The sequence below is a fragment of the Electrona antarctica genome (genome assembly GCF_951216825.1).
Source record: "Electrona antarctica genome assembly, chromosome: 14".
Classification (NCBI taxonomy): Eukaryota; Metazoa; Chordata; class Actinopteri; order Myctophiformes; family Myctophidae; genus Electrona; species Electrona antarctica.
In genome coordinates, this window is record NC_136795.1 from 50288660 (window position 1) to 50307511 (window position 18852).

The following is an 18852-nucleotide window of genomic DNA, read 5'->3' on the forward strand; positions in this document are numbered from 1 at the left end:
GTTAGGTTGTGTTTGGTCATCTGTTCCACTTCCTTCAGTCATGTAAGTGTTCATTCATTCTGGGCTCACAGAGCCACTCTGTCATTATCATTCATCATGCACTATGCCACTTTGTAAGTTATTTGTGAACTGAGTATTAAAGCAGATACTCTTTTATGAGCCGTGTTGTTCTTTCATACATGTTACGGGCAGTAAAACCCCTAGACTTGAACAGTTCGTAACACTTAGTGAGTGATTAAAAAGACGATTTAATATGTCCTGGTGAAATATAGTTCTGCACATGGCTGGAAATTAGGGAGGAAATTAGGTGTGGTCAGAAAATCTATTCAACCCTGTCATGAGTTTGTATGAGTCCTCATGTGTCTTTTTAGATGAGCCGTGTGGCTACAGCCCTTTCCACAAACTGTGCAAGCAAATGGCTTTTCCCCTGAATTAATCATTGTGTGTGTCTTCAGATGTCCTTTGCGATTGAACATTTTGCCACAATTTAATATGTCCTGGTGAAATATATTTCTGCACATGGCTGTAAATTAGGGAGGAAATTAGGTGTGGACAGAAAATCTATTCAACCCTGTCATGAGTTTAAACATGCATGTGTGAGATGTCTATTTGACCATGAAAGAATAACTTCATATATATTGCTGTGTGCAGTTGGTACAGTGATCTAGTGAAGCTTAACCTTGTAAAGTCTAAATGTAGGGCTGACATATAGCTCAAGTTGTTGTTGTCACCTTTCAGAAGTGGAGCAGGATTTTCCAGTCTAAATTATTTGAATGCAAATAATTCCCGATCCTATACATGTTCCACTCCATTTACACTATACTGTAGGAGTAGGCTATATGCACCGTATTTATCATACTAAAAGGATCACATGCAAATTGGTTGGTCGATCCATTCAGCAATAGGGTTTACACGCCCTAACCTGTCCGTTAACAATGGGACAGACTTCCGCCAAAACATTCCACAACATTCACAACCAGGGTTGTCTAACGCATTTCATATTAGTATTGGTTTTTAAAAAAATCACATACAAATAAAGCAAATACATACTTTACAAATATCTGTATCTAACTAGTTAGAATCTAACTAGTTAGATACAGCTATTTGTAAAGTATGTATTCGTATATGATCTAACTGTTAGATCATATCAAGAGTAACTGGCCATCTGAAAGACATGTTTCATGTAATAACACGTTCAAGGTGGCCCCCAGCTAAATTATGGGGAGTTGGTAACCAGATGGACCCTTATAGATGAAACCAAATGGACCCTTAGGGTTACATTTTACGCTCTCAAGAGTAAATACTGTTTAATGTGACAATACCGTTCTTGCCACTATTGTTCACACCACAAGACGTCCATACTTAAAGGAGGTGAAACACATGTGGATGAGCTTTCTGTAATGAACACACATAAAGGATCTGTAGCTGTCAAACCTTTATTTGAAAAATAAATTACAGACAGTGCATTATATGAAGACAATATACTAGAGAATCTAAACAAATTACCAAATTAAGTGATCAAAATACACTATGCTAATGTTAGTCGAAACAACACATGTCAACACACAGAGACGAGTTACAATTGCACCACTATAGTGCATGAATTCCTGATGACATGTGGACAAACACTGATTCTCATATTGTTATATTAGTATCAGCAAACTCTAATGCCTTCTTTGAAGAAAATGGAAAAACACTCATCATTTAACTAACAGATTTTTCTGATGTGTATTTAGACTATCAATCCATCTAAAGCCTTTTTCACAAACTTTACACTCAAATTGCTTTTCCCCAAATAGGTCAATGATGATGGCTGGTGCTTAATTCACTATTGACTCTACATTCACATGCACAAATAAAACGGGTTAATGGTCACTGGTGGTCTGGCATTGTACAGATCACCTGTTAATAATGACATTATGGATGAACCGAGACCATTTTACACCTATTTGACTCTGATGGGTTTCAGCAAAACTACAGAAACAGGCCTATCACTTGGACATTATTATTACTATCCTTTGTGAAATGTTAAAGGTGCTGTAAATAGATATGTTTAACAAATTAATACAATTAAAATGAATAATAGAATTTCCAGCCATGTGCAGAAATACATTTCACCAGGACATATTAAATCATCTTTTTAATCACTCACTAAGGTACATGTTATCTTTGTTTGGACACATCTAACTTATTACAAATGGACCCTTATAGATGAAACCAAATGGACCCTTAGGGTTACATTTTACGCTCTCAAGAGTAAATACTGTTTAATGTGACAATACCGTTCTTGCCACTATTGTTCACAGCACAAGACGTCCATACTTAAAGGAGGTGAAACACATGTGGATGAGCTTTCTGTAATGAACACACATAAAGGATCTGTAGCTGTCAAACCTTTATTTGAAAAATAAATTACAGACAGTGCATTATATGAAGACAATATACTAGAGAATCTAAACAAATTATGGGAGATGATTGGGAGAGGCCCGGGGGCAGCCCGCCCAAGAAGAGCCAGGGATCTGTCGAGGAGGACTCTTCTACCAAGCCTCCTGGCCACGACAATTCCAGCACCTGTACCGGTGGTCGACGAGGGAGAGCAGGCGCGGGGCGCCCCACCTGACAGAGTCGGAGGGACTAGAAGGAGAAGACGCGCTGGGTCCAGACGGGCTGGCGCAGGGACTACAACGGCAGCTAATACAAGTGGGGCAGTGGCGCTACGTCCGCCGACCCTGAGGGTCCAGCTGTTCAAATCCATCTCCTGTCAGATCTGTAATGTTCCATTGGCGTCAAGAGCCAAGATCAGGCATCATTACGATCACTTTCACAAGGACACAGAGATCCTCTTCACTTGCCCCAAGTGTGGCAAGGGTGGCAAGAGGGTCCACCCCATCGCATGCCACATCCCCAAGTGCAAAGCCGCGAACACGGGCACCCCGGTCAGGGGGCAGGGAGTGGACTGCCACCACTGCGGCAAAAGGTTTAAGTCGGGACCAGGCTTGACGAGACACAGAAGAACCTTCCATAAGTTAGCCTTCTGGGAGGAGTGCCGTCAGAGGAAACTCAGGTTTGAGATGGCCAAGCTGTCCAAGCGGCTTTGGTCACCAGAGGAATTGGTCATTCTTCAAGAAGCTCGCGGGGCACCTGCCAAAGAGGTTTGGAGGAGGCTCGGAGGTTCTAAGTCTCTCACTCAAGTTCAAGGGAAGCTCAGGCGGCTGAGGGACAGCAGGATCAACATGGATAGGGCGGACCCCACCCCTGACCAGGAGGCCAGGTTGGTGGAGCTGAGAGGAGAGGGCCTGAGGCCGCGGAAGGTCTTCGGGCTTAGGCGCCTCCTAAGGCGGATGGTAGTAGCCGACAGATTAACCGACTCTCAGACCGGAATGGCGGACAGGGCGGAGTTCCTAGCCCTAAGTGACTGCACCCCAGAGGCAGTAGATTCGGCAGGCGAGCGGCTTGTTAAACACTTTGCACCGTTGGTGAGGGAAACCAAGAGTGCACCTAGAAGGCCGGTACAGGCCCCCCCCCCCCCGCAGTAGGCAGGAAAAGCGTGAAAGGGTCGCTGGGACTATCAGGAAGCTGATTAAGAGGAGCAAGAAGAAGCTTGCTACCTACGCTCTTGATGGTAAGGAAGACATGGAGTGCGGCGTCCGCGAGGAGGACGTGTTGAAAGTTTATGGTACTCTATGGAGCACTATGAAAGAATTCAAAGGGCTTGGCGGATTCAAAGCGGGACCGCAAGCTAGGAACGAACTGTTCGAGGACCTCATTTCACCTGAAGAGGTGGACCGTCGGTTTAAGCAGGTGAAGAGGGACTTGATGAGCTTGAAGAGCTTGATGGATGGGACCCGACCCGGCGCAAGCTAGCCGTTCTGTACAATTCTTGGATGGTCTCTGGTCACGTGCCCAGAGCCCTAAAAGTTAACCGCACGACGTTGATCCCGAAAGTCATGGAAGAAGACAAACTAAAGGACGCGAATAACTGGAGGCCCATAACGATTGGATCCATGTTAGTTCGTCTCTTCGCGAGAGGGCCTGTGACATAAATGTTAGGCAGAGGGGCTTGATTCAGGCCTCTGGCTGCGCGGAGAACATCCTCTTACTCAACAATATTATCAAGTTGAGAAGGGGGAGTGGGAAACCGCTGGGAGTCGTATTCATCGACTTCGCAAAGGCATTCGACTCAGTGGCCCATGCACACCTGTGGGAGGCGCTACGGAGGCGAAAGGTTGACCAACATGTAATTAAGTTATTAACTTCGATGTACACCGATGGGACCACAAGGGTAAAGACCAAGGAGGGCCTCACAAAGCCCATTCCACTGAGGGTGGGAGTCAAACAGGGCTGCCCCCTCTCGCCGTTATTATTCAATCTGGCGATCGACCCCCTGCTCCAGTCCTTAGAGGAACATGGTTCCTGCATGGAAATTGGAGGCAGTAAGATGGCGGCGCTAGCGTTCGCTGATGACCTGGTGCTGGTCAGCGACTCTCGGCAAGGGATGGAGTTCAACTTACGGATACTGGAGGAATTCAGTATCAAGACGGGACTCTCTGTTCAACCAAATAAGTGTTTCGGATTTTTTCTTGAACGCTCAAGCGGCACATACGCGCTAAATGAAGGGGTCAACTGGAAGCTCATGGAGACCCCCCTTCAGTTGATTGAAAAGGGACACCCACGGAAGTATCTTGGGCTAATGATTGACCCCTGGCTGGGTGCGGTACCCACTGATCTTGAACAAGTGATCGAAGACGCGATAGGGGCCCTAAACGGAAAGCCGTTTACTCCCACGGATAAAATCTCTATCCTAAACGACCATGCAATCCCAAGGATCCTATATCAGGATCCTATATCAGTCGGAGAAGGACCTGGATAGGATTGATTGTCTAATAAAGGACGCAGTTAAGAACTGGCTGTCAATCCCACTCAGCACCACTGATGGCCTCCTCTATTCAAGGGTCAGGAACGGTGGGTTTGGGATTAAGAAGCTCAGGAGCTTGATCCCTTCAATGCAAGTGAGGAGACTGCACAGACTAAGTGCCTCCTCGGACCCGGTCACAGGGGCCCTGGCGAACTCCCACTGTGGGAAATCAATCTTCAGGAAGCTCTGGCTTCTGGCGGGAGGCTCCACTTCCGACATACCCACGTGGGGGAGCAGGGCCTTCAGGGTGGCAACACCGGGAGCCAGTCCGGTTCTAAAGGCAACAGCTAAGCCTGGAGACTGGCGAGAGACGGAATTCCGGCGATGGGCGACGGCCCCAACACAGGGTTCCGGAATCGCAGGTTTCCATAACGACACGATATCCAACCATTGGTTGAAACACCCAAAAGTATATGGGTTCACAATGGACAGTTACAGCGCGGCACTAAGGCTCAGGGCCAACGTAGTGCCTGTGAGGGAAGTCCTCTCTAGAGGACAAAGAAACAGGCGGCGCGACTGCAGGAGATGCGGGTTTTTCTCCGAATCACTCCACCACGTTGTTGGTGCCTGCAGAGGCGTATCTAGGAGCAGGTGCGCCCGACATAACAAGATATGTCGGCACCTGGAACAGGAGGCGAAGAGGTGCGGTTGGAAGACAAAGGCGGAGTGCTCCGTGAGGCTCCCTTCGGGAAATCTGCTCAAGCCCGATCTGTTACTGTTCAAGGGTAGGACTCTGATGGTCCTTGATGTCACCATCAAGTTCGAAAGGGACAAGGGGACGCTGCGGAAAGCGTACCATGAAAAGGTAACCAAGTACAGGCCGCTCGTGGGAGAGAAGGTACAGAGTGGACAGATTCCACAGAGTATAGTAAGTTGTCAAAATGTTCCAGTTATTCACGACTATTGTGCTTTGCAACAAACAGTGTTGGAATAGTTAATTTAAAATGTTAACATATTACCTATTACTAGTTAGTTGTACTATTATTACTATACTTATTACTCCCTGGCAAAAGCAACTTTTCCTAAGTTTCCTTATTACTTTTTTCTTGTCCCCAGTAATTGCATCTTTTGTCACCAAAAGTCTTACTTTGCATTACGTAATATTACTGAAAGTAATAAGTTAGTTACTTTCCAACACTGAATGTAACAAGTAAATATGTTTTCACAAACTCATTCTGCATCATTAGAATTCATTTAACATAAATGTGCCCGTTTGATTGGGCAAAACATGTATTTATTCTGGAATGTTGTGAAATATGCCTAATGTTCTGTTCTCAATGTGTGTGGAGAGTACACAGATAAATAGACAGCTAACAGTTGACTTGAAGAGACAGAGGCAGAGTAAAGGTTTGAAGGGGCTTTACTTCTTCTCCAAAACCAGTATCAAGCCAAAATTGTAAAACTGAAACATACAAACACAAAAAAGCACTAATTAAATAATGCCTATTTATGCAAAGATTCAAAGAAATAATAAACAGCATGAAAAACATACAATTACGTGTCTACAAGCAGTACGTGTATTTCACAGTAACTCCTTTTTAAGTGACATGAAATGACTGGATATAAAATGTAAATGGCTTGTAGATATATGTAAATAGTTTTTAACCATTTGTATAACACTGCACATTATTGAAATATGAATTGGAATTATGATGAACTGAACCAAGAAATACCAAACAGCATTATGTCCTAATAATTGTTGTGAACTGTATCATAAAATGCAATCATGAATTGCTGTACCATACATGAATTGACAAAAAGTCAGAAAGGCTCACAAGAGCTTGAATAAAGCTAATAAAGTTGACCAAACAGTGAAATTGTCACATATCAATGCACAGTGACACACTGAAATTAGCATTAGCTTAGCAAACAACCTGGATCCTAGCATAGGCTCAGCACCAAACACAACTTGAAATGAAGATAAACCAAAAGGCTACAAAATCACCAAACATGTCAGAAATGGTTGCAATCAAAGTTACTTACAGACAATTCTTTCAAAGGCATGAACATAAAGTAAGAAGGAATACTGTTAAGCAGTTGCACAGTGACCATGATCTGACGTCTAGCTTGTGGAATGGACTAGTTTGCAAGGAAACCTAGTTACCCAGTGTCCACCAGAGGGCGCAAAAACACAGAAATAAAAAAGGCAGTTTTGAATAGAACATGACACCTAATATCCAGCACCATACTGTATGTTATACAAATATGCATTATATATATCTCCCATATATATCTCCCATCAATCATTGATGCTTGAAAAAATACTGTTTGGACAGTTACATTTGTGTAGACCATGTACTAAATACTGCATATTCACCTTAATATAGTAGCCTATATATTTATTTTTCTGTGTATTAAATCTTATTATTTTCCCCATATCAGAGTCCACCGATATCAGAGGCCGATACCTCCAGTAGTGACCTCCATGTCCATGATGAAAATAAGTACTACAAACGTCCTGCGCCAAAGAAAGGCTTCTTTTATATCAAAAGGAAGGATTGGAACGAATTACGACAAAACCAGACAAAGAGACAATTGAATAATCTTGAGTGGACTAATGTTATATCAAAAGGCATCAGATCCCACCACCCATTCTGCAGCTGTGCCTTCAATAGGCATACTGTGAAAACAAAGCACTCAAATAAAACAGGAAGACGTTTTAATTGTGATGGCTATTGCCACATGGAGGGCTGTCCGGTCCAAGTTGACGTCACAGTTAATGATGAAGTAACATTGAAAGCATGCATTGCATTCTCTGGTGGAGATGTTTGCCATGTTGAAGATGACCTTCAATGAAGGCCTGTGCGTGCTGATGCACGCTCAAGATATGGAGAGAGACTGCAGAGTAAGCTACCGAGGTCGGTGTATCTTGACGATATCGGAGAGATCCCAGAGGATGTCATGGAGTCTGGATGCAGGGACACAGCGCAGACCCCTTCAGTTTTGAAGAACATTGCATGTTCTGAAAGGAGACATTTGAGAGCCGATCCAATTGAAATGCTAAGTCTGCAAAAAATGTTGGATGCAAAGAGCGGAGGTGACGGTGAAGTGCTGCAGAAAGTATTGATGGCCCCAAAAGGAGTGATGCTCTAGAAGACTCTGTCAGTCTTCTTTGACCGATGCAAGAATGACGTAGTTTATATTGATGCGACAGGAGGCATTCTGAGGAAAAACAAAAACTCACCGCCGTACTACGTGTACGAATTAATAGTGAGAAATCCAACTAAAGGTTCATCCCCTCTACCCGTGGCAACGTTCCTCACTTGTGAGCACACTATGGCCTCAATCACGTATTTTTTTACAATCCTTCCTGACAGACCTTGCAAAGAAGTATGGCCCTCAAACTTATAAAAGACCGGTCATGATAATTTGTGATGGATCCATTGTCCTCCTTCAGGCTATTTCCTGGACATTTTGTAGATTAAGCCTTCCAGAACCCCAGCAGAGGTACTACAATATTATTACAGGACAATGTAACTCAGATAAATTTGACCTCCCCATCGTCCATCGTTGTCTGAGTCACATTGTCAAAAATGCAAAGGACTTGTGCAAGAAAAGGTGAGAAATATTATAATATATACTGTATATATAATATAATATATATATAATATTTTATTGTGTAAGTTCCGATTTTGAATTGAAGAAATAATTAACAGCCTCTTTTCCCCTATAGTGTCCCAAAGGCATACTACAGTCTGGCTATGCACGTGTTTGGCCTACTTGCAGACTGTGGCACACTGCCCGAGATGGACGACGCTGTAGTCAGTGCTACAGTCCTCTTTTCCAGTCCCAGCACTAATGCAAATGTGGAAAAGCATTTCAAAAACCTCCAGCAACTCATGCAGGAAAGGGGAACTAGTGACATTGACAAAGGAGTTGTCGAAGTTGAGGAGGTGGATGAAACGGTAATGCTATTTTTGACACAATAGTCAGATATAGTACTATGCTAAAAATAATGTATATTCTTTTCCTATTTGTAAAAACATTAGTTTATTCAAAAAAGCCCAAATGAACTCCATGTTTTATCCTAAAACCTTTTAAGTTTCTGTTGTAGAAATAACATTTTAGAGTTAGATCCATTAAGGCCGATTCCAAAAGTGTCTTCAAAATCCTATTCTAAAAAAACTTCACATAGATATTGTTGCTTTCAGGCAGAAACCCTCGATGTTGGAAGCAATCCGTTTGAGATGCATTTTGAGAATGTAATCAGAAATGCTTCTCTTGAGGTGAAGGGCCCTCCAAATCCATATTTCTCCCCTACATCCATCACGGCACTGGCCAAAAACGTCCTGCCCAATGCTGCCCTTTGGTCTGGAATGATGCTAGGTATGATAATAACACTTTTATATTTTACATTATATTATTTAGCAATGAGATAAGTGTAAATTATATCTATTTTTTATTTTCATTGATGTGTAAAATACACAACATTATGTTTAAATTTACCACGTAATTTAATTTTTTTCTTCTTAGGGAACTTATATCGACATGGTATGGATAAGGGTGGAGCATACAACCATTTCAGAGAGGTCTTTGAAAAAGTCTGCAAAATCAAAACACAGGTACAATTACATAATTCATCCTGGTGTGATGTGCACGCACACACGCACGCACTCAACCTCTGTGACAACTTTAGCCTCCAAGGGCAATAACTGTTACTGTTCGCTTGACAACGAGCCTTTTCAAAATTGCCTATTGAACTATTTACACACACATACATACTGAGCTCCATTGCACATCTCGGGCTCCATTTTCGTCACCGCTAAACCCCTTATCCCTAAACTTCTTTGCCTTTTTTAATATTTTGAGTTCAACTAGCCACACTACATTGACACGTTGTGTAGACTGGCCATTTTAACTATTCAAAAATGTTTTGCAAAATAGTAAAAAAAAAGGCAATAATTACATAGATGTGGCCTTCATGAGATGAATGAACTTTAACTTAACCTTTTTAATTTCCAAGAGCTACCAGGTTGACCTGGAACAATGGAAAAAGAAAAGTAAAACTCGACGTGGCACCTATGTTTCCCCGCTTTTAAAGGCCTTCAGATTTAACACAGCCGACGCGAATCGCGTATCAATACGTTATCAATTAATCAAACGTCGGGTGCGGATCACGTATCAATACGTTTCAATCACTTTTTTATAGCATACTTTCATTCATCTTTTTACCCACCCGGACAATGAAGAACCATCGCCCTATCATTGCTGCTTAGTCCCGCTCACGTGATCAGAAAAAAAAACCCAAAAAAAAAAAAACCCTCCCCTCCTGAAAACAGGAGGGCGGGCCGCTTTACGTGTATAAACCAGTGTAGAATGGATGCGCCCATGCCGATGTAGCCCGTGTGTGAAAATAATCAAATTTCACCTAACCTCGCCTCACCAGGCTTTCCTCCACCTATTGGCTTTTATACTCGATTCCCCCCTCCCCTCCTGTTTCTCCTGCAGGAGGAGGGCCTTGCGAGATGGGGGCTCATGTCTCGGAAAAAAACATACGGAACGCTGTTACGCTGCCTAACACATGATCTGCAGATTCTGCACCAGATCGGCAACACACATGGACAGATGCATGTTTACTTCTTCATACTGTAGCGACCAAACGATCCCCGAGCCTACAATACTACGAACTAACAAACGAACTACAGTATCGAGAGGGGCCGCCATGACAACAGACAGTCTACCGTTGGTGGATCACGTATCGCCATGCAGAGCCGTCATAATCGGAGATCGCTCAGACGTGTGATTGTAACGCTTTTTTATTCATTATAATTGTAGTGATAAGACCGCAATGAACGCGTCGGGGACGTAATCGACCCGGGTGTAATGTATAACGAACTTTTCCGCGTCCTAAACCGTGCATGCCCAGGCATGTTCCCTATACTAGCTTGAAAAACAAAATCAGCTCATGATGACAACGCGTCTCACCGTTATACTATAGTTCTGAACCGAACGGTGGAATGGGACTTTTTATAGCCGTACGATCAAGACTTTTGCTGCCCAATGTGCCCATGACCCCCCCCCCCCCCCCAATGTTACTGCGATCAAAACAATGAAAGCAGTGAATCATCATCATCATCTAAAGGATGCAGAGTTATGAAGGTTTATAGTCAGACATTGACAGGCAGATATAACAATAAACACAATAAATATGCTATACATCCTATACACCGAATGAAAGCCCTGAATGTGTACTTTTACGAGGAAAAGAGTAAACATTGATCCCATGTACAGTCTGTCATAAATTGGTTACTGGGTGGATGCACATTGCGCCCACCAGATATAACTGCAGAGAAGACATGGACCCGTACTCAATATTCACAAAATAAGGCCTATAGCGACATATAAATACTATATACCGTATGAAACAGAAGACTCTCTGCTTTCATAAGAAAAAAACTTCTACTGTAGTAATAATAAAAATCACACCCATGTGAAGTGAGTGGTGCAACTCTGTCCCATATTCTGTTCTCTGCTTATTCAATACAGCTCGCTATATACGGACTGAGGCAGAAAGTCATGTAAACCTTTTATTTACAGTTTGGTCTGTAAACTTCTACTGTAATAATAAAAATCACACCCCTGTGAAGTGAGCGTTGCAACTGTTCTGTACTTATTCACTACAGCTCGCTATATACGGACTGAGGCAGAAAGTCATGTAAACCTTTTATTTACAGTTTGGTCTGTAAACTTCTACTGTAATAATAAAAATCACACCCCTGTGAAGTGAGCGGTGCAACTGTTCTCTACAGTTGCGCGGTGCAACTGTAGAGAACAGTTGCACCGCTCACTTCACAGGGGTGTGATTTTTATTATTACAGTAGAAGTTTACAGACCAAACTGTAAATAAAAGGTTTACATGACTTTCTGCCTCAGTCCGTATATAGCGAGCTGTATTGAATAAGCAGAGAACAGAATATGGGACAGAGTTGCACCACTCACTTCACATGGGTGTGATTTTTATTATTACTACAGTAGAAGTTGTTTTCTTATGAAAGCAGAGAGTCTTCTGTTTCATACGGTATATAGTATTTATATGTCGCTATAGGCCTTATTTTGTGAATATTGAGGAGTTCACGTCCATGTCTTCTCTGAAGTTATCTGGTGGGCACAAGCTGCATTCAATAACCAATTACTGTCTAACTGTACATGGGATCAATGTTTACTCTTTTCCTCGTAAAAGTACACATTCAGGGCTTTCATTCGGTGTATAGGATGTATAGGATATTTATTGGGTTCAATTTTATATCTGCCTGTCAATGTCTCTGACTTTAAACCATCCATAACTCTGCTCGCTGTTCAAGATAACCACTTCCAGGCAAATGCAGGTGTTGCAAAAAGGTCAATATCTCCAGAATGGAACATGGTAAAATCAAAATGTATTTTTTAAATTGAAGTGGACAAGTTCAGCTTTCTTTTGATGTATGCGTGTGATTCTCGCTATAAGAGAACATTTTGCTGTGGGCCCCCGAACAAGGCCTTTGTGCAATGAAACGGTAGCAACATCCAAATAGGCCTGTCGAGATCTTGTAGCAATCAAAGTGTTAAGACTCCTGAAATGCAGGTGTGATTTGTTAATCTTTTATGAATTTTGGCATCACCTTTTGTTTGAAACGAGGCGTTACAAGGCCAGTTAGTCGATGTGATCTCTCCAACTGCGCCTTTGTCTGCCCCGGGGTCTCCTCCCAGTGGAACGTGCCTCGAGACCTCCCTAGGGAAACACTCGAGAGGTATCCTGCAAGATGCTCGAGCCACCTAAGCTGGCTCCTTTCCAGGCGAAGAAGCAGCGGCTCTACTCCGAGTCTCTCTCGTGTGACTGAACATCTCACACTATCTCTAAGAGAGATGCCAATTGCCTACCACCTGTCTGAGAAAGCTAATTTCAGCCGCTTGTATTCTCAACTTTATTCTTTCGGTCATGACCCACACTTCATGACCATAGGTGAGAGTAGGAACGAAAATTGCTCGGTAGACAGAGAGCTTTGCCTTCTGCCTTCTGGCTGATATCAGAGCATTGTACTATGTGTAACCAGGATGATCTCTCTCTCTCTCTCTCTCTCTCTCTCTCTCATAAGTATTCACATTATCAAGTGTCTCTGCAGACCAGTCTGGCCCGTGTGGGTGCCAGTGCTGGGTGGGTGTTTTCCAGAAATGTTCCACTTTTTCGTTTCTGCAAAATGCCCACCCAGTACTTGATTTGCCAGGCTTAAGTGCACATTTCATTTAAAAAAATGTTTGTTTATACTGTTTTGCACTGTTTCTTTTCTAAAATAAGTTTTATAATGTGACTGTTTGTCTCCACCAGGCCGAAGGCATGGGGAGAGAGTATGTTTTGCACTCCGTCCGTCCGTGTGTGTCCGTCCTTCCTTCCGTCCGTCCGTTACCAGCTAATCTCCGGCACCGTTAACACGGTCGATGCCAAACTTTGTACACACACTCCCTGGATGCCAACGATGAACCTCTGTCCCACATTTTCCAGAACGGCCTGTTATAGCACCACCATGAGGCAGCTTTTCACATTTACCTAAAACTGCACCGATCTGCGTGAAACGTTGCATGCACACTCCCTAGAGGCCAAGGACAAACCTTTGACCTGCATTTTCCACATCTGCCTTTTATAGCGCCACCAGGAGGCCGACTTTTGTAAAACACATTTTTGGATATTACTCACACTATCTCTATGGTCATGTGCTCAAGTCGGATCTGTCCGATATTTCATATTCCATCCTAATTGGCTATAATTGGCTTTGACAGTTTGCAACATTGCCCCGTTTTGAACAAAAGCCTCAAATTTACGTGAAATCTTTCACACATTTTCTTACTAGGCTGAGGAATATATCCCACCCTTTTCACATTGGCCTATTTGCCACCAGGAGGCCACAACCTGACCTGCCCTGGTGGAGACCTGTACCCCGAGGGGCACTTTTTCTAGTTTGCACTGTTTCTTTTCTAAAATAAGTTTTATAATGTGACTGTTTTGCACTTTTTTTGTTTTTCTAAAGTTTTATAATGCGCCTGTTTTGCACTTTTTTTCCCCAAGTTTTATAATGTGACTGTTTTGTTAAATTAATGCAACTACACAGTAGTTAGATCTGTCACATATGTCCTGTGACTTTGATGTAGCCTCTGCTACAGTTACTGGAGACTTACTGGAGACAGTTACTGGCGATGTTTCCTGAATGCAGGAAATAAAGTTTGTCTTTGACAGTTATCCTGTCTTTGCGTATTTGTCAGTTGTCACATGGTGGTGAGTAGGTGTAATAATAATAATGCATTTTGGCTGGTAATGGTGGGGATGCCTGTGTTTTGGGTGGCTCCTAGGAACTCTGTGGTCGTTTCCTTTATCTCCTCACAGCTAATTACAGATGCAGTGTGTACAGTGTGCTGTCCAGGGGGAGAAGCAGACTTATGGACACGTGTTGGAGCGGAGAGGATGCCCACCTACGACACTGATCATTATGTGTTAGGGTTGTCACCACTCCCTGATATAAATTCACACACCCATGGATAAACACCACACCAGTTTATTGGTTAATAATCTACTAAATACTGGGTAAATACCTGGTAATATCATGGAAATAAGCCACGCTTCCTTTCACAGTACAGTTCCACCTTTCTTACATGGTAACTTGCAAGGTTTTACCTGTTATCGTTTTGAAAATGTATGTGGTCCAACTGTCTATTGCTGTGTAAATAACTGGAAATTGCATAGGAGAAATTGGAGACCATGGGTAACATGGGAGACTACTGCACTGGATGGTCAATAGTGTGGGTTTAGAATCTACAATTACAGTGAAAGTACAGGGTAGTAATATGGAAACAAACCACGCTTCCTTTCACATTACAGTTCCACCTTTCTTACAGGGTAACTTGAAAGGTTTTACCTGTTAACGTTTTGAAAATAAATGTGGTCCAACTGTCTATTACTGTGTAAATAACAAAACATTCTTTAAATGCAAAAAGCAAATTGCAGGGGATGCCAAGAGTCTCCTTACACATTTACGGGCAGTACACCATGTAAACCATTCATCAAACTATTTCCAATGTAGTGAAACTGGTTGTGGTAGAACGTTTTCTTACATAAGGTCTTTTAGAAGACACCTACTAAAGGAGCATGCAAACCAAAGTGAACATACACTTGATGATCCGCTTGAAGGTCCAGCCCAGACTGTTGACATACAGTTTGCAGAAAATGAGCCAGTACAAGGAGCTGAGGAAGTTGTGGATGAATGGGATGAACTAGGGCAAGAGAGCATTACCAACCGGGTAGCCCTTTTTTTAGCTCATCTGAGATCTAAACCGTCTTTGACATACTCTAACTTAAACTTTATGGTTCGACACACCTATGTCTTTATTTCGTCATTTTGGTCTTGATCAAAGCCCAGAGGCAGCAGAGCTTGGGGTGGAGTTCTTGGAATTAGCTGAGCCATTCAAAGAACTGGATACAGATTATAAACAGATGCAGTATTTTGCTAAATCAGGAAATTTCATTCAGCCAGTTGAGGAGATTTTCACTGGGGGGGTATCCATTGTTCAGCGAAGGGCCACTGCCACTGGCACTGTCCGGCAAGTCTCAGTTCCTGATTCATATCAGCGTATACCGCTAAAGTGTCTTCTAACCAAGCTACTTGAAATTCCCGGGGTTTTGCAGGCCATGCAGGAATGGCAGCAGAGAGAGAGTGATGCTCTTCAGGATGTACTTGAAGGGGAGTTTTGTAAAACACATCCACTGTTTTCAAAAGAGTTGTCAATCCCACTAATAATTTACCAGGATGATTGTGAGACAGTCAATCCACTAGGGTCTAAGACTGCGGTTCACAAGTTGGGATTCATATATTTAATCTTGAAGAGTTTGCCACCAGACCTGCTATCAAGTTTGCAGTCACACTTCCTTTTAGCAGTGTACAAATCCGATGACGCCAAGACCTATGGCCTTGATGAAGTGATGCGCCCTATTGTGGAAGAGATCAGGTGTCTTGAGAGAGATGGCATCACTGTTGATACCCACACATTTCAAGGTGTTGTTAAGTTTGCAGTGGTTCAGGTAGTGGGAGACAATCTGGGCTTGAATGCCATGCTTGGCTATATTGAGAGCTTCAGTGGAAATTATTCGTGTCGGATGTGCAGAGCAAATAAGCAGCAGGTGAGGTCTCTGACGCTGGCAGATCTTTCACTATTGCGTGACGTCAATAGTCATGAGGCAGATTTGCGTACAGCTAACTCCTCCCAGACAGGTCTGAAAAGAGACAGTGTCTTGAATGACTTGTCTTTTTATCATGTAACTGACAACACAGCACCTGACATAATGCATGATGTACTGGAAGGCGTAGGGCCTTATGAAGTCAAGCTTGTGTTGAATTTGTTGATATGTAACCGGTGTCAAAATCAGGTTTCTCTTTTTTTTTTGCGTTCCTTTAATTGTTTTGCATATCTATCAGTGACTTATAGTATCCTTCCTTATATATATATATTACTTACCACTGTCGATTGGATATGACCTTATATGTGCAGGATTAATGTGGAAGGACTAAGAATGACGTCAGCGTCATTACCTGACAGCTGTCAGGTGTGCGAAACGGAGGAGGAGCTGTCTATCAGAACAGACTTTTGCCAGTACAAGAGGGGGACTTGCTAGGAGAGGGTGTGTGTGTGTGCTGCTCTGTGGGGTGTGTCCAGGGTGACAGGAGGACCGAGAGAGAGAGTGAACTGTGATATCGGTTGGCACACCAAGTTTACGAGAGAGGAGAAGGACTCGTGTGTGGCACCAACTGTAGACTGTAGACGGAGAGGATCGGGTGAACTGACCTACCTGTTGACGACGGAGGGGATCGAGTGAGCCGTTACCTGTACGAGCCAGTGACCAGGAGTGGTTTTACAGAGTGCGGATACCCAGCAACATCGGCGGGCAGGTAACTGCCCGTTGTGTGTGAGTATTGTTCTATCCCGCACTACTGTCGATTCCATCACCCTACGGAGGCTGTTAGCTGTACTTGCTTGTGGAACGGAGAAACTGGCCTTTGCCTTATGTAATTTCAGGTCCATGATGTATTGAAGTGGACGTATTGTTTTGATGTCAACGTATCTGATGCTGGACTGACTGGACTCCCTCTCGGATAATGAAAAGAACTGTCTGAACCTAAGCGCACTTTAAGCACACTTTTGTATTGAATGGTTTTAAGGATTTGGTTATTTTGTTGATTTTGTTTATTGTTTATTTTGCTACGTAATTTTTAAGATGTATTAAAGACTGTATTTTTAAGGCATTTAGTGGCCATTGTATAGGATAATACACATAATATGTTATATTTTGGATGCATGAGTCAGTGTCAGTCTCTCTCCACTGTTTTATGGTTGTGCTCTCTTACCTGATAAAACGCGAATCTGTGTGTATCCTTGAACAAACTGAAGCTAAGAGTAATGATGACAAAAGAGTTGCCGTTCTCTTTAATCAAATAACGTGCTGGCGTAGTCATAGTACAGGATTGTTTATTAAGGTATACAACTTTGATATCTCTAGCACCTTAAATGGCGCAACTCTAATAATTAAAGGTTGTGTGTCTTATAAAATAATAAGAATATTCTACTGCCCAAATTCTGTGTGGCTGATTCGGCCTTGGTCAAAGTCGTCCAGTACTCTGGTGATGTTGAGTTATATTATAACTCAACATCACCAGAGTACTGGACGACTTTTTATGCCCGATGTCGTTAGACAGACAGATGTACAGAAAAACCCTGTTCCGGCCACATCTTCTGGCCACTGTCAAAATCAAAATGTGCCTCATCTCTGTTCATTCAAGATTTTCATTTATTTACAGGGACTCTGGTTTACCCCAGGACGGGGGAAATGAACAGCCACTGGTTTCATCGAAGACAGAGTTAAATACATAAGAAGGGCATTGAGACTGAGTCAGAAGCGAACACAGCCGACACCACCACAACCAACACCAACCAATGAAGTTGCCGTTCGTCAGACGTGCATACCAGGTAATCGTTGTAACTGAATATATTGAAGCAATGAATAGAGCCACATAATTTAGTGATTGGTAATATCCTTGTGTACCTTTTTTTTATTTTATAGAAAGTACCATATCCGAGGAAAAGGCCATCTCACTCAGAGAATGGTTAAGGCACAACACGCAGCCCGTCAGCCAGGTGGAGCAGAACATGCGGGATACAGCAGTGTACAGGTCAGTAGGAATGCACCGAGGACACTCCTCTAATGTAATTTTGCCTATGCATGCGCCTCATGGTACTGTATCACCTTTGTCATTAAAATGTAAACTACAGACCTCTCAAAAGAAACTAATTGGACTACTACTACACCTATGACCCTGCTTATTATGTTGGGATGGGATGACTCAGGGTATAAGGCAGAGTACAGCAAACTTAGGAGTGGTGGTTCTAGATACTCAAGTGACCAGTGCCCATATACCTGTCATACTACAACAGTGAGGGCACATATCTGCAATTGCCCTGAGGGCTTTTTGTGTTATCCATTTAACATTGTTGGACAAGCACTGCTGTACTTTTTGCAAAATGTTAAAGTACAGTATTCTTTTATACAGGGCCAAGTTGATTAGGGAAAACAATTGGGGCATTCTGGAGACCCGCCAAGAGTTCCCTACACATTTTGACTCGAGGCATTTTAAGTTACAAAAGAGTATACATATGAGGATGCAATCTTTATCAACTATAACATTTAATCGTTTTTTTTGTTTTTTTTTAATAAAGATTGCACAGGACTTTGAGATCCTGCATGGAGAGGCTGCGCCCAAACTATTTGAGACCTGGCTGCCTGTTTATGCAGAGAAAATCTTGGACCTGGCCAGAAGAGAAGGGAAGCTCCTCTCCATGTTGGATGGATTAACACCTGGTACTATATTGTTATATTATACAGCAGACAATGCAAATTTACATTTAGCAGGTGTTGGTTTTTGCTA

The 18852-nt window shown here is 42.7% G+C and overlaps 1 long non-coding RNA gene across 1 annotated transcript; it reads left to right on the plus strand.

Moving 5' to 3' along the window:
- Positions 1-17614: 17614 nt before the first annotated feature.
- LOC306936365 lies at positions 17615-18556 on the plus strand. The gene is made up of 3 exons (XR_013791484.1): positions 17615-17896; positions 17991-18099; positions 18478-18556. It is a non-coding gene; the product is annotated as an uncharacterized lncRNA (long non-coding RNA).
- The last annotated feature ends 296 nt before the right edge of the window (positions 18557-18852 follow it).